This window comes from Haliotis rubra, unplaced genomic scaffold (assembly GCF_003918875.1).
Source record: "Haliotis rubra isolate DU_JTF1 unplaced genomic scaffold, ASM391887v1 Scf79, whole genome shotgun sequence".
NCBI classification, from domain to species: domain Eukaryota; kingdom Metazoa; phylum Mollusca; class Gastropoda; order Lepetellida; family Haliotidae; genus Haliotis; species Haliotis rubra.
The window spans coordinates 1,317,823-1,332,433 of NW_025767512.1; positions in this window are offsets into that span (position 1 = coordinate 1,317,823).

Below are 14,611 nucleotides of genomic sequence, written 5' to 3' on the forward strand. Positions count from 1 at the left end.
GAGTAGATAGAAGTAGTAGTAGTGTTAGATAAAGAAGTAGTAGTAGTAGATAAAGAAGTAGTAGTAGTAGATAAAGTAGTAGTAGATAAAGAAGTAGTAGTAGTAGATAAAGTAGTAGTAGTAGATAAAGAAGTAGTAGTAGATAAAGAAGTAGTAGTAGATAAAGAAGTAGTAGTAGTAGATAAAGAAGTAGTAGTAGATAAAGAAGTAGTAGTAGATAAAGAAGTAGTAGTAGTAGATAAAGAAGTAGTAGTAGATAAAAGAAGTAGTAGTAGTAGATAAAGTAGTAGATAGTAGTAGTATATAAAGAAGTAGTATTAGATAAAGAAGTAGTAGTAGATAAAGAAGCAGTAGTAGTAGATAAAGAAGTAGTAGTAGTAGATAAAGAAGTAGTAGTAGAGTAGTAGTAGATAAAGTAGTAGTAGTAGATAAAAGAAGCAGTAGTAGAAGTAGTAGAGAAAAAGTAGTAGATAAAGAAGTAGTAGTAGTAGATAAAGAAGTAGATAAAGAAGCAGTAGTAGATAAAGAAGTAGTAGTAGTAGATAAAGAAGTAGTAGTAGTAGATAAAGAAGTAGTAGTAGTAGATAAAGAAGTAGTAGTAGATAAAGAAGTAGTAGTAGATAAAGAAGTAGTAGTAGTAGATAAAGAAGTAGTAGTAGTAGATAAAGAAGCAGTAGTAGATAAAGAAGTAGTGGTAGTAGATAAAGAAGTAGTAGATAAAGAAGTAGTAGTAGTAGATAAAGAAGCAGTAGTAGTAGCAAGTGAAGTAGTAATAGATAAAGAAGTAGTGTACTATTGATAGTAGTGGTAGTTTCCCCTGACAATACAGATTTCAAGACGCCCACGTACATCTGTGTGGGTCGTGTTTTCGCCACCGGGCGGGGTGTGACCAACTCAGCGTCAGACCGGGGCATGACCTTCGACTGACCATTGCTTAAGTGGACTGAGGTGGACAAGGGTCAGTTGAGGTGAGCCTGGATCGATAAGGGTACACCGAGGGGTTAGAGTGAACTATCAGTCTTGTATGTTATGCATTACTGTCATCAAGGAATAGAAAAACTACACTTTTTGATTAGTTGACATTTTTTCTCGGCTTTTTCTTTTTGTCCTTTTTTTTAATATTTTTTGTTTGTTTGCTATGTTCATTCATTCGGTTATCTTCATTAACATATATATGTAAGAAATAGAAAAATATAATCTAAATATAGTCCAGAACATTGCCTAATTTAATTGATACACTGTCTCAATGCCATTCCCTAAAACGACATTGATACTGTCTTGTCCCAACACTGTTTCAATGCTTTCTACTACTAGTACTACTAGTACTACTACTACTACTACTACTAGTACTACTACTAGTAGTACTACTAGTACTACTACTACTACTACTACTACTACTGCTACTAGTACTACTACTAGTACTACTACTACTACTACTACTTCTACTACTACTAGTACTACTGTTTCAGTGCTGCTCCCTAAAACTATGTTGACGTTAATTCGTCCCCCTGTATGCAGCAAGACAAATAAAAATCGTTTGGGAGCAACACAGATATACGATTACCGTAGCTTAGCTTGGCGTGATGTGAATCATGGGAACACGTCGAACAATGTCCATACAAACGCTCTGTAGAGAAAATAAAAATAAAATAGAATATTTCCAGGTGGCTCGCAGCATCTCTTTGGCTTTGTTGCTGCTCAGGGACGAGGAAATTATTTTTTAGAAAAATGCTGAATTTGCTGTTCTAGAATGGACCATTGCATAGTATCCTACAGTTGCTTCGTATTTATTTAACCCGGAAGTTTGGTCTGGTTTGGTTTGTTTATTGTTTAACGCCTCACTCAGCAATATTCCAGCTATATGGCGGCGATCTGTAAACAATTGAGTCTGGACCAGACAATCCAGTGATCAACAGCGTGAGCATCGATACGATGTGTCAACCAAGCATGGGTTGTTGAAGACCAATTCTAACCCCTTCATGGGTTCGGACGCTTCGATTTCACTTTACAATTTACCTCTGTTTCCTTTTTCATTGACCACTTGATTGTATGTGGGCATGCCGCGTGCGTGTGCACATGCCGTGTGCACGTGCGTGTGAGTGCGTATGTGGATTTATGCATGAGTGTGTATGGTTGTTTCTGTTTCTCTCACTGATTTGTGTGGATGTTATTGTGCGTGCGTGCCTGGGCGTGTGTGCGTGTGTGTCTGTAATCACATATTATTCGACCGCCTCCATGGTGTAGTGGTTAGAGCGTCCGCCCGGTGAGCGGAAGGTCTCGGGTTCGATCCCCGACCGCGTCAAACCAAAAGACGTTAAAATATGGTACTTGTTGGTCCCTGCCTGGCGCTCGGCATTAATGGGTACTACAAGGACTGGTCGGCTCGGAGTCAGTATAATGTGTCTGAGTGGGGTATTCCTGCTTCAATGCGGCATGGTATCTCAGTGGGCTAGCACTATAAAACCAGCTGAAGTCTGGGCTAGTACAAGCAGCCGCACATGCACGTGGTCATATGAGCGAAATATTCTCAAGCACGACGTTAAACCCAATTTCACCTCACCTCACCTCACATATTATTCGAAACAAGAGTTGCTACGGTTCCTCGTAATAGGGTGAGGTGAAGGTTATACTAATTCAGACCCACTTAGAGAGGAAGGGTAAGAGGAACCTAATCGCGTGGAATTAGAACAACAGAAGAATTGTTACAATGAGTAACCTATATACGTCTCGACAACAAAATGCATCGCTGCATAAAACTGTATACAACACAACGCCTTCAACAAAGTGTTTCGACACACGAAGCATGAAACGCGTTTCTGGATTAAAATATACACGAAAGATTCAAAACATGTTTGGATGTCAGTTTCGGGAATATAGGCTGTGAATGAATTCAAGGGCGGTGTGTTTTTGTTTACGGGTGGTGTATATCGGGTAGGTGTGGGGTCACTTAAGGGTAGACAGGGTAACAGTGGGGTCGTGAACCTACCCGGGGGTGAACTGAGAGTCACTAGAGCAGAGCATATACTAACGATACTTAAAACCCATCCCCTCATACGGGTATTAAAGCCAATCCTTCTCCATACGGGCTTTAGAACCCGGCAACAAACAAACAACTTCAAAGACGGGTATCAATATGATCATTTGTTAAAAAAATAGCATAACGTTTAACTAACAAAATATATGAATACAGCGTTTATATGTATTGGCGTAATCAGACATCATTCAGTTATCCATACCTTCATGGCATCATCCACTCGTCGAAGAGCAACCAGCATCATAAATAATATTCAGCAAGATTATTACTTTTTATGTATATTTTATAGTTTTATAGTTTATTAGACAAAATACATCTAAAACAAGGCATGTTGTACAATTAACGTTATTCAAGCACCAAAAGGACTACGATGTAATTATTTTAAAATAATAGTTTATAAACATAATTATTGAAATCTGTTAGGGTTAGGAAATAATCTTGATCTGAATATGCAGTATGAACTTGTAAAATGTCTTGTTTGATGAAGTAATTTAATATTTGATGGGGCTAGTCGTTGGTTCTTCCCTCCAAGAACATTCACCCGTTATTAACCCTATACTTTTTTGTATTGATCGGCTATTCCATAACCTAAAATATAACTGTCACCATTTATTCGGTTTGCCTGGTTCCCAGTGGATGATTCACTGCAGTTTCATATTTTCCACTCATCGCTTAATGGCTGCTTGAGAGTCTCCTGCTATTTTCGATTAAGTCCTTCACCAAAGGAATCCAGACATATGTACTTTTAAACATACATTGTAATTTTGCTTGTCTACTGAGACCGCTATAGAACGCGTGTAACGTCTTAGGATGTTCATCGGTGATTGGTCTACACCAAAACACTCCCTCTTAACATGTTTAACAAGGAACATGGGTTGCGCATATTGGTAAGTGAGTGAGGTTAGTTTTACGCCGCACTCAGCAATATTCCAGGTATATGGCGGCGGTCTATAAATAATCGAGTGTGGACCAAACAATTCAGTGATCAACAACATGGGTATCGTTCTACGTAATTGGGACCCGATGACATGTGTCAACCAAGCCAGCAAGCCTTACCACCCGATCCCGTTAGTCGCCCGTTAGTCGCCGACAAGCATGGGTTGCTGAAGATCAATTCTAACCCGGGCATGTTGGTACCCGGGGCACATCTTGTTCAACTCTTCCTTCTTCTAATGTTAACTCAAATTTTATTTGTTATATCACTCATGCTGGTAATGAACAGACAGCGCCTCAGTTAGGTTCGGGACCCTTTTCATCTTTTAGTGGTGTGTGTTATTCGAGAGGGAAAAAGAGGGGGTATTTTGACAACCTTGTAGACTTCCTCTCTATATTGGGCTATGTTGAACAAGGTGAATAGTTAAATCAGTCCGTTAATATTATACTTTTTTAAACCTGACGCAGCAATCATTTAAGATGGTCACAGAGGACAGAAGTTAATTCTACAGCACCAACATGTACGGCTTAGGCATTGTAAGGAGCGCGCATAAAATCCTAACAGATCGACGAAAGGAGTCGCCGAAGCATAAATATGGTGAGACTGCATGGTGCAGTGAGTGAGTGAGTTTGGTTTTACGCCGCTTTTAGCTATATTATTCCAGCAATATCACGGCGGAGGACACCAGAAATGGCCTTCACATATTGTACCCATGTGGGGAATCGAACCCGCGACGAGCGAACGCTTTAACCACTAGGCTACCCCACCTCCTCTTGCGTGGTGTAAGGCTAAAGAAGAATATTGAAGAATTGTGCTCATGAAATCTTTTTAGAGAAATGGAGAAGCCCTGTTAATGTCATTTTAAAGTTAGAAAGTGCAGAAGGTATCCTCGCTGATCTATGACGGACACAATGTTCATGGTGTAACTCTTATAACTCTTGAAAAAGGTATCTTGAATTTCTGAAATCACATAATTCATTCTTGGTTTAGTGCAGGTATAACAGCCATACGGTATTAAACTCCAACTAAAAGGTAAGGAATACTCGGAAATCTTCCCTTAAGCTTCTAAAATTGAAAGAAGTATTATTATTATTATTAATTTGTATGATAACAAATTCACAATGAAAAAAGAATACACATTGCACGCTGTGAAATATGACATTAGATGTTATATCTTCAATGTTCCTGAAGTTCGACAAGGACATTTCAAGTTAGCGTCTTTGGACTAGTCGAGCACAAAACCGTAAAACCGCCTCTATTTGTTCAAAATGCATTCGCTCGACGAGTGTTGTTGTTCCCAGTGGCAATTTAAGTTTGTTTAACCTACTCCTCTTGCAGCGCCCGACCAAGTTCAGCCAATGTGTCGGCTACCTATGAGGCGTGTTCATCGGGGAAACTTCTGAGCTCACTGTTGGCCTTTTCACTGATTGCGTATCTCAAGGGGAGCATTGGTGACTCGCGCATGGTGAGCACGGGCGTCGCACTCGCTACAGTGAGTGAGTGAGTGAGTGTAGTTTTACGCCGCTTTTAGGCAATATTCCAGCAATATCACGGCTCGGGACACCAGAAATTGGCATCAGACATTGTAGCCATGTAATGAATCCAACCCGGGTCTTCGGCGTGACGAGCGAACGTTTTACCCAGTAGGCTACCCCACCGCCCCACACGCTACAACAAAGGGTGTCAGTATGTTGCATGGACATTACTGTCTGGGTATCCTTCCTTGCATAAACTGGACCAGATTTCGGTCCAACAGACCACACCATATCCGATCCACAGGTAAATCTGCCATTATGTCTCGTTTTGACGTTTGTTTTTTACGTTCATTACGACGTCGCGAGACCAGGCCATGAAAAGTGCAACGTTAATCGGAACTCGTCTGAAAACTTGACACGTGACCAGCGACGATTGCCCCAGTGAAATCACGACTTTGTGAAAGGCCTGTTGTCAACATGATACTTTGTTAGTTGCGGAATTGTCTGTCTCACAGTCCCTGAACCATATCATTTTCCCTACAGCCAAGCCCTCCCCTGCAGTGCTAAAGCCCTATATGAAGCAAGTCTAGATATTCCCAGGTTCTGAATCTTCTGGTCTCCCTTGGGCTTCTTTTCAATTTAAATGGGTTTATTTGTTATAATATCAAAATTATATATTCAGAGACTAAGCGTAAGTCAAGTTGCGGAATAACACTCGGCCGTTGTCCACAGAGATGCGCTGCATAGGAACGATTTTAGACTAACGCTTAGTCTATATGAATATATATAATTGTGATAGAAATTGTAATTCCATTTAAATTGGACCCCAGTGACATGGGGCATTCGAAACCTGAGGAAATCTACACTTGCTTCATTTAGCGCTTTAGAATTGAGGCAAAGGGCTGGGCGGAAGGCGAAATATTGCGGTTCAAAGACTGTGAGACAGACTAAGACGTTATCTGACCCGAAGCCTGCACTCCAGTAGGCAGAAGAAAGTTTGCCGCGATTTGATTCGTCGTTTGAGCTCGAGTTCAAAGACAGTGAGATAGACTCAGACTATATCTGACCCGAAACCGCTCCAGTAGGCAGAAGAAAGTTTTCCGCGATTTGATTCGCCGTTTGAGCTCGATTTCATACAATCTGACTTCGGATCAACTGAACAGTACTCTTGTCGATGACGTGGAAGGCCATGAACAGGATCCATCGCCAACACTGTTTTTGATTGGTTGGTACCTGTCTGGTTAGACTAACGCTTAGTCTCTGAATATATATGATTTTGACAGTAACAAGCAAACAAACCCATATAAATTTGAAAAGGAGCCCCAGGGAGACCAGAGATTCAGAGGAACCAGAGAACCTGCGGAAATCTAGACATGCTTATTTAGGGCTTTAGCATTGCAGAGAGGGCTTGGCAGTAGGGGAAATAATGTGCTTCAGGGACTGTGAGACAGGCCACTGTCAGGTGAGCACTATGAAACATTGCTAGTCTGTCAAACAGGCCCTTAAACGCATTTGACCAATACAGCCCATGCAAGCCTTGAATATGTGGTAAATATAGATTTCCACATTTCTAAGGGTATGTTCAAACCTGAAAATGAACAAAGTCTCTGGGTATTTTTTTATCATGTTTTATGAATACAGTTGAGCAAATGTTCTTTCTGCAAAATATGTTTATTTTATGTTAGTTAAAAATATATTGCATGTGTTGGAAACTGCCTGCTGAACGTTTTCTCATAGGCCTCATGTCATTAGTGCTGAAGGGGTCGTTGTCGGCACGGGTACTACAGAAATGTACCCTAGCCAAAATCGGAATACAGAAACGTACCCTCGGACGATTCCATTCCGCAGTGTGTTGTTTTCTTGATTTGAACTGTCATACCAGGTACGTTTCTGTATACAGATATGTACCCTAAACAAAGTCAAAATACAGAAACGTACCCGGTACCCTAAAAGGCGGACGAGTCCATATTCCGCAACCCAATACCGAAACCGTATGTAGTTGTTCCCGTTCAGCTGATTGCGAGTGGTGTACATTGTGCACCGTGAAATATTCGTTACTGTGTATGCTCTTATATAACGATATCAAATGTATCTAATACAACAGTATGACAGTTCCGGTCAAGAATACGACACAATGGGAATGGAATCGTCCTAGGGTACGTTTCTGTATTCTCATTATGGCCAAGGTACGTTTCTGTATACAGAAACGTACCTGGGGTACATATCTGTAGTACCCGTGCCGACAACGACCCCTTCAGAAATATTGGATGCATTTGATTGCGTTCTATAAGAAACGACCATGCACGGTAACGAATATTTCGCAGAGCACAATACCATTACCATCAGTTGAACGGGAATTACTACATACGGTTTCGATTTTGGGTTGCGAAATATGGACTCATCGTCCGTGTAAGGTACCGGGTACGTTTCTGTATTTTGATCTTGTTTAGGGTACATTACTGTATACAGAAACGACCCCTTCAGCGTCATTAGTCTGTTGATAATCGGCACTTTGCCGACAACGTATCACCGGTTTGTACACAAATGATGAATGAAATAAAATAAATCAGAGCCTAATGGTAAACAGAATCAATAATATCGACAGAAATAACTCTCCTCAGAGAGTTATACCCCTTCTTTGAAATTGTTAAAAACAGGAAGGACGTGATAAAAGTTTACTGTATATTTTTCCTTGTGAAAATATACTCATGGAAACAAATAAGGGAACACATGAAAGTACACGTGTTCGTTTATTCTTTTCCAGGTTTCTTCACAAGGTATGTATTGCACAGTGGGTGAAATTCTGGAAATAAATAAAAGAACACTTGTACTTTCACGTGTTCCCTTATTCGTTTCTATTAGTATATAGTTAAATATTCTCAATATATTTCCTTGACTATCTCTTGTTATTGATTAAAACCAGCAAGAGTTTCATCTGTCTTCGGAAGTAGTTTGCTTTCAAAATAAAACAAGCCCGCCGCTCTGATGTCATGCAGAATACCCCTTTGTAGTTGCAGAATTGCCGAGTTCAAGTGTGAGTGAAAGTTCAATTAACATAATGTTTAAAGGAATGTTTACGAAGTGGATAAAATGCATCAATGTCACTTCCCCAACCCCCTCCCCCCTCCCCAATTAAGCTCCTGCCCTGCCCGTATACCCTGCACCCATGGGATAACCTGTGACCCTTGACCTGGGTCAATTGCGTAAGGTTACAGGTCGCCATTGTGGAAGGGTCGCGCCCCGAAAGAACGGCTTATGGTTTAAGCAGGCCTTGACCAGTAAAGCGTTTCCCTGAGATAATTGTAGTTTTCATCCAAGCTGGATGTTTTACATCGACGATGGGTGTTGAAGCACGTGTCAGTGTCAAAGGTGAACGATGATTATACGTTGATACACTAATACGAATAAACACACCTCCCCATATGCGAGATGTCATTTACAGGGATTCTCTGGCAAAGGCGTGTATTACTACGAGTTTAGTGTTTTGAAAGAATATATTCAGTTATCAGAAGATGGGTCAAATTGGGACATACATGACTACATGCAAAGTATGATCTTAGTGTTTTTTCCTATATGGTCTGTAAGCTGAAAGATGGATCGAAAACACAATTGCTTTTCAGATTCAGATTCATTTTATTCAGTATTTCGAGGCCAAAGGCCTATAGAACAAGTACAATTGTTACAATTAAATGCACGTATTGATGGTGACGTTTCTTGCATTGAAAACATGTTTTAGATAAATTGCAATAGATTTGATAACATAAATATTTTTAGATTTTAACAGACTATACAATATTTGTTTATCTCGCACAGGTGCTGATATATATGATAAATACTTACATCGTAAATCTGAATACTTGGTACACACAAATAATACATGAAATTCACTTTCAATATTGCCTGCATTACAATTTTTACAAACGGATTCGTTATCATCAGTCAAAGCTCAATTGGATTGGCGAAAATGATTAATTCTAACATCATGAAAACCAATTCTAAATTTACACAATCCCGTAACGATTATCCCGTAAACGATTAGCGATTTATCTTGTTGATTCATAATATAAAACTCCTGCTCTATAAAAGATTTATTAGAAGAATGGTGTTCTAAAAAACTTGAATTATGTATTGACATAGACCATTCTTGGAAGAAAATGTCTTAAAGACGTTGCCTAAAAACAGATATAAAAATATATTCCAACATCTAATGAAATTGCCTTTCTATTAAAAGGGGAGAACATTGACGCTTCTATGTGTTTCTAGGTCATGTACCGAATAATTCCAGGGTGAAACATCACGTCAAAGTTTCAATAATATTAGCTTATTCCGGTGTCCTGCTTTGATCTTTCAAGAAATAAACTTGGGTCGTTTGATTGAGAGACTACTTACCATCATCGTATTTATAGATAAACAACCATGGACAGACACATGGACAGATGTGTGTGTGTGTGCGTGCGTGCGTGAGTTTGTAAAATAAAATTATATCTGTCGATATGAAGGGTCTTATTTACAGATAAAATGATAATATGCAAAGTTTATGAACATACTTAAGTTACTCCTTAAATTATCACCTACTAAGTTGGGTTCCAATCTCTGTTTATCAATATCTCATATATTTCATACTTTCTACATCTCATATCTGTGTACACTCTGAGAAGTTATTACATGTACACGAAGAACTACATTGTGATCTTTGGGTAGAGAAGTGAGTGAGAGTGAGTGAGTGTATGAGTGATAGCTCCACTGTTTGATCAAGATGGGAGAAAGTTCAAATACCGACCATGTTTTAACAAATGTCAGCGGTCCCATCTGCCGCAAATTATTCTGTAAATTCGAGTGATTATTTTAATTAGCGACCCGGATTTAGCTCTTAAGATCAAAGAGTCAGATTGATAGCGAATGGTTGTCTACTCTGACGTCCGCGCGAAGAGTCGCGGCAAAACGTCTTCAGTGACGTCCGTGCTCTGTGGAAAAGTGGACGAAGACAGGAGAGTCCGAGACCCAAGGAAATGACCAATGTCCATATGAAGTATTGTCCAGTGACCATCCCTTCTCCCCTGATGCGGCCTCTCTGGCCAGCCTCTGACCCTCATCAGGTCATTCTAAGGCCACACGTGGAAGACTGGATTGACCACTCGTGACCAGCAGATCGTGGTCATTTTGGTCCGTAATGAAAAGTTCTTAACAATACAGATAACTATAAATGGAATTTAATCGTTCGGACACAAAACTACTTTAGAAGTTTAAATAAACCATTTCATTTTTAAATATCGTAAATTTAATTATAGTTATTATCAAAATGGCACATGCAATTAAACATAAGGTAGGCATGTCTAAACAGACGTCATTGGTCAAACGACGTTTGAGAACGAATTTATTGAAATCACAAGCGCTAATATTATTTTGGATAAAGGAAATCCAGTTCGATACTGAATCTGCTACCACTATCATCCTTTGATTCAGCCAGTGACGTAATCACCACTGTCTGTGTCGTCTTGACGACCCATCCATGTCATCAACATTAACGCTGCATATTTCTGCACGGCCGGATGCACCCACATCCCCGGTTGAAAACTATACACATACAAAGCGAAAACGGATTTTATGTTCATATTTTGACGTGCAAATTATTTATGGACAAGAATATCAATGACAGATATAAAACAATCAAGGATCCGAACCCATTAGCATTTAGGGGGTTGATGATTATGTATAATCTAGGAGCTTAACTTTTCAAGTACCGCATCAGACAACTCACATCGTAACGATTGCAGCATAGCCCCAGGCAAGCAAGGGGCAAAAGGTCACCGGACAAAGGCTTGAATATGAGGAGACTGAATCAAAGTCTCATTAACACAGCAAAGAAACTGACATCCTTAACCCCTCAAACACCGTTATATATTTAAAGAAAAAGGCTGAATTTATCCTATTCTATAATGGACCATTGCCATAGTATCCTACAGGTGCATACTGTTTGTTGAAGAATCTCGTTAACTTATTAACCGATAAACTTCAGGAAACTTTGTGTTTTCTATTAACAAACCTTTACACTACTCATCATAAATATACTGAGAGAAAAAAATAAAGGATCACAGGAAAATTCAAGCTTTCCTTTATTATTTGCAGTTTTCATTACCACAGCGCTATTCAAAGCTGGTGATGGAAACTGGAAAATATTAAAGGAACACTTGAATTTTCATGTGATCCTTTATTTTTTTCTCTCAGTATATTTCTTGTCCCGAAACTGCCCTTGTCAAACGTTGAATAGTATATATAGTTTGGCTTCGCTCCTCAGATGCTGCTTTCAAATCATTGAATCTAAGAAAACAAAATTGAAACATCTTTTTTAACCAACCACATTTTTCATTAAATGTTTCTACGTGCTCACAGAAAATCAGTTTTAATACAGAAACTAAATACAACTGTAAATCATATCAAAGTTATTGCGTATATGTCGTGTATTGTCAAACAGGTTAAGCCATGATAGTAATAATAATAATAGTAATAGTCCGCATATATGGCGCTCATATCCAGGCACATTGCCTGCTCATGGCGCTACGTACATTACTATCCCCGGTCATAGGACACTATCGTACTTTCCGATACTTTTTCAACTCCCTGGGGATCATACAGCGATGCGCAATGAACGTAACACTCACACTGCCAGGACATCCTCACGGGTACCCATTTTACAGCTGGGTGAACTGAGACAATGTGAATCTAAGTATCTTGTCCAAGGATACTACGCAAATGTGCCCACCTCGGGACCCGAACCTAGGTGCCTCCATCGGGGATCGAACCCGGGCCTTCAGCGTGATAGGCAGACGCCTTACCACTGCACTACTGCGCTCATGATCGTTGTGTTCTCCTCCGCAAAACAATCTTAATTGTTGTTTCTTTGTTTTTTCATAAACAGCAATACAGTTTATCTTCACCTTACACACACACAATATATGAAAGTTCCAAATCTTCAGTGGATTGTTTTACGATATTTGTAGACATTACGAATAAGCTCACAGTATTAATACAGATGGAGGAGGATAATATATATTAGATTTAAGAACAATCAGCATTTTCAGTAATTCTTGTTCGGTCAATCATGAGAAAACAATATTTTTCCAACATTTGGTTTAACCGGTATTGTTTTTCAAGTTTTTAAAGAATTTATTTTTATCACCACACCAAACTAATTCCAAACCCCACAATTTTCAAATAGTTTCGGTTTCACGGTCCACTTCGAAATTGTAGTTGTAAGTAAATGGAAGAGTGGAAAGACAAGGTGCACTTTTGTCCCAGTGGGTATTCATGATTTCAGATTTCAGCTACCCTTCTGAAAGGTGATGTATGCATTGAAAAGACAAATCGAATTTTGTTTTCATTTCATCACTATCATGTGAAATGAGCAAATATTTGGCCCAAGTTTGTTTTATTAGGAAACAACAAAAATGGTTAAAACATCTGGGTTCATATACGTACTAAGGAGAGATTCTGTTTAAGTTAAAGTTAAACAACCCAGCCTTTCAATAATGTTGTAGTTTGTACCTGTGTGACTGATCATGTCAAGGGACCCAAACTTGAACTGCAAATGTAAGAAAGAAAAACGTATACCTGTCCACCATAGACATATCTCCTTCATAATTCATAATATTTCAAAAGTAACAGTACAGTAATATTTTTCTTAAACATTGAAGAACGGCATATTTGTAATCGTTGACGTCAGGAACTACGTCCGTTGTTGGTTTTAAGTTACATAATTTGTCATTTTATTACAAAATATTACCATCGTATCTTACAAACTAACACCATTAACATTGTGCCCCTAAACGACATTATCTCTGACGAACATCACGTTTTCTTGACGTCATCAGTTCATGTGCACATCATGCATTACCTTGGCATACATAAATTTATGTAAGTTTAGTAAGGATCAAACGGGAGTATGTAACAAGGTGTATGATGTGCGTCACCAGTGATTTCTGACTGACCACTGTGACGTCACAACTCGCCCCAGGCGCTCGAGCTAGATTAGGCTAGATAACGTTACACCACCAGAAACACGTCAATACATTGTCTCTTCACCTCGAACGCACCACATACCTTTGCTGATGAAACTTTTTTCCAAATGTGGTAATTTTCAACAGCACCCTTTGACCCTTTCAGTGCTGACGTTATCAAAATATGAAAATGGAAGCCTCAGCACAAAACCTTTACTTTAGAATCATATACATTTGTATCGGTATTAAAACAGTTGTTTGGTGCAATGGAAATGTAACATGTATTTAAACAGCGTTAACAGAGATACCCACACGCATATGAGAAGGGGGAAGACACACAGAGAGAGGAGAAGAGAGAGAGAGAGAGACAGAGACACACAGAGAGAGAGACAGAGACACAGAGAGAGAGAGAGAGACAGAGAGAGAGAGAGAGAGAGAGAAAGAGACAGAGACACAGAGAGAGAGAGAGAGACACAGAGAGAGAGAGAGAGAGAGAGAGAGAGAGAGAGAGAGAGACAGAGAGAGAGACAGACAGACAGACAGACAGACAGACAGACAGGGACAGAGATAAAACGTTCCCACTCGTGATCCATCACTGTTATTCCCCTGCCAGATTACTGTGTTTTCGTAATTTTACAGCATCCTCTCACGATGATATGATACCTGTTGTTTTTGGCATGCATAAAAAACAAGAAAGCAACCCGTACACATCTCACTCAAAAATACAGATCAGTTCAATTTGCGGATGTATCAGGGACGACAACAACCCAGATAGCATTCAGACGTTGGTCCAACGTTTGCAATGGTTTTGCCAACATTGCCAACATTGGGCCAACGTCCGAATGCTATCTTGGAAATAGCACCGTTGTGCGTTTGCGTTTACCAATAATTGCCGACTTGCTCCGATGCCAAGGAATGGCAATACATCTTTTTCTATTTTCATGGATGAACCCTTGTTATAACTCACTGCGATACTCTACAAGTTTCATTGACAATATAGGAGATCGAGTGAACGTGGTTTAAGAGACTTAAAGGGGCGGGGTGAGATAATGGTTAAAGCATCCGCTCGTCACACTGAAGACCCGGGTTCGATTCCCCACATAGGTACAATGTGTGAAGCCCATTTCTGGTGTCCCCCGCCGTGATATTGCTGGAATATTGCTAAAAGCGGCGT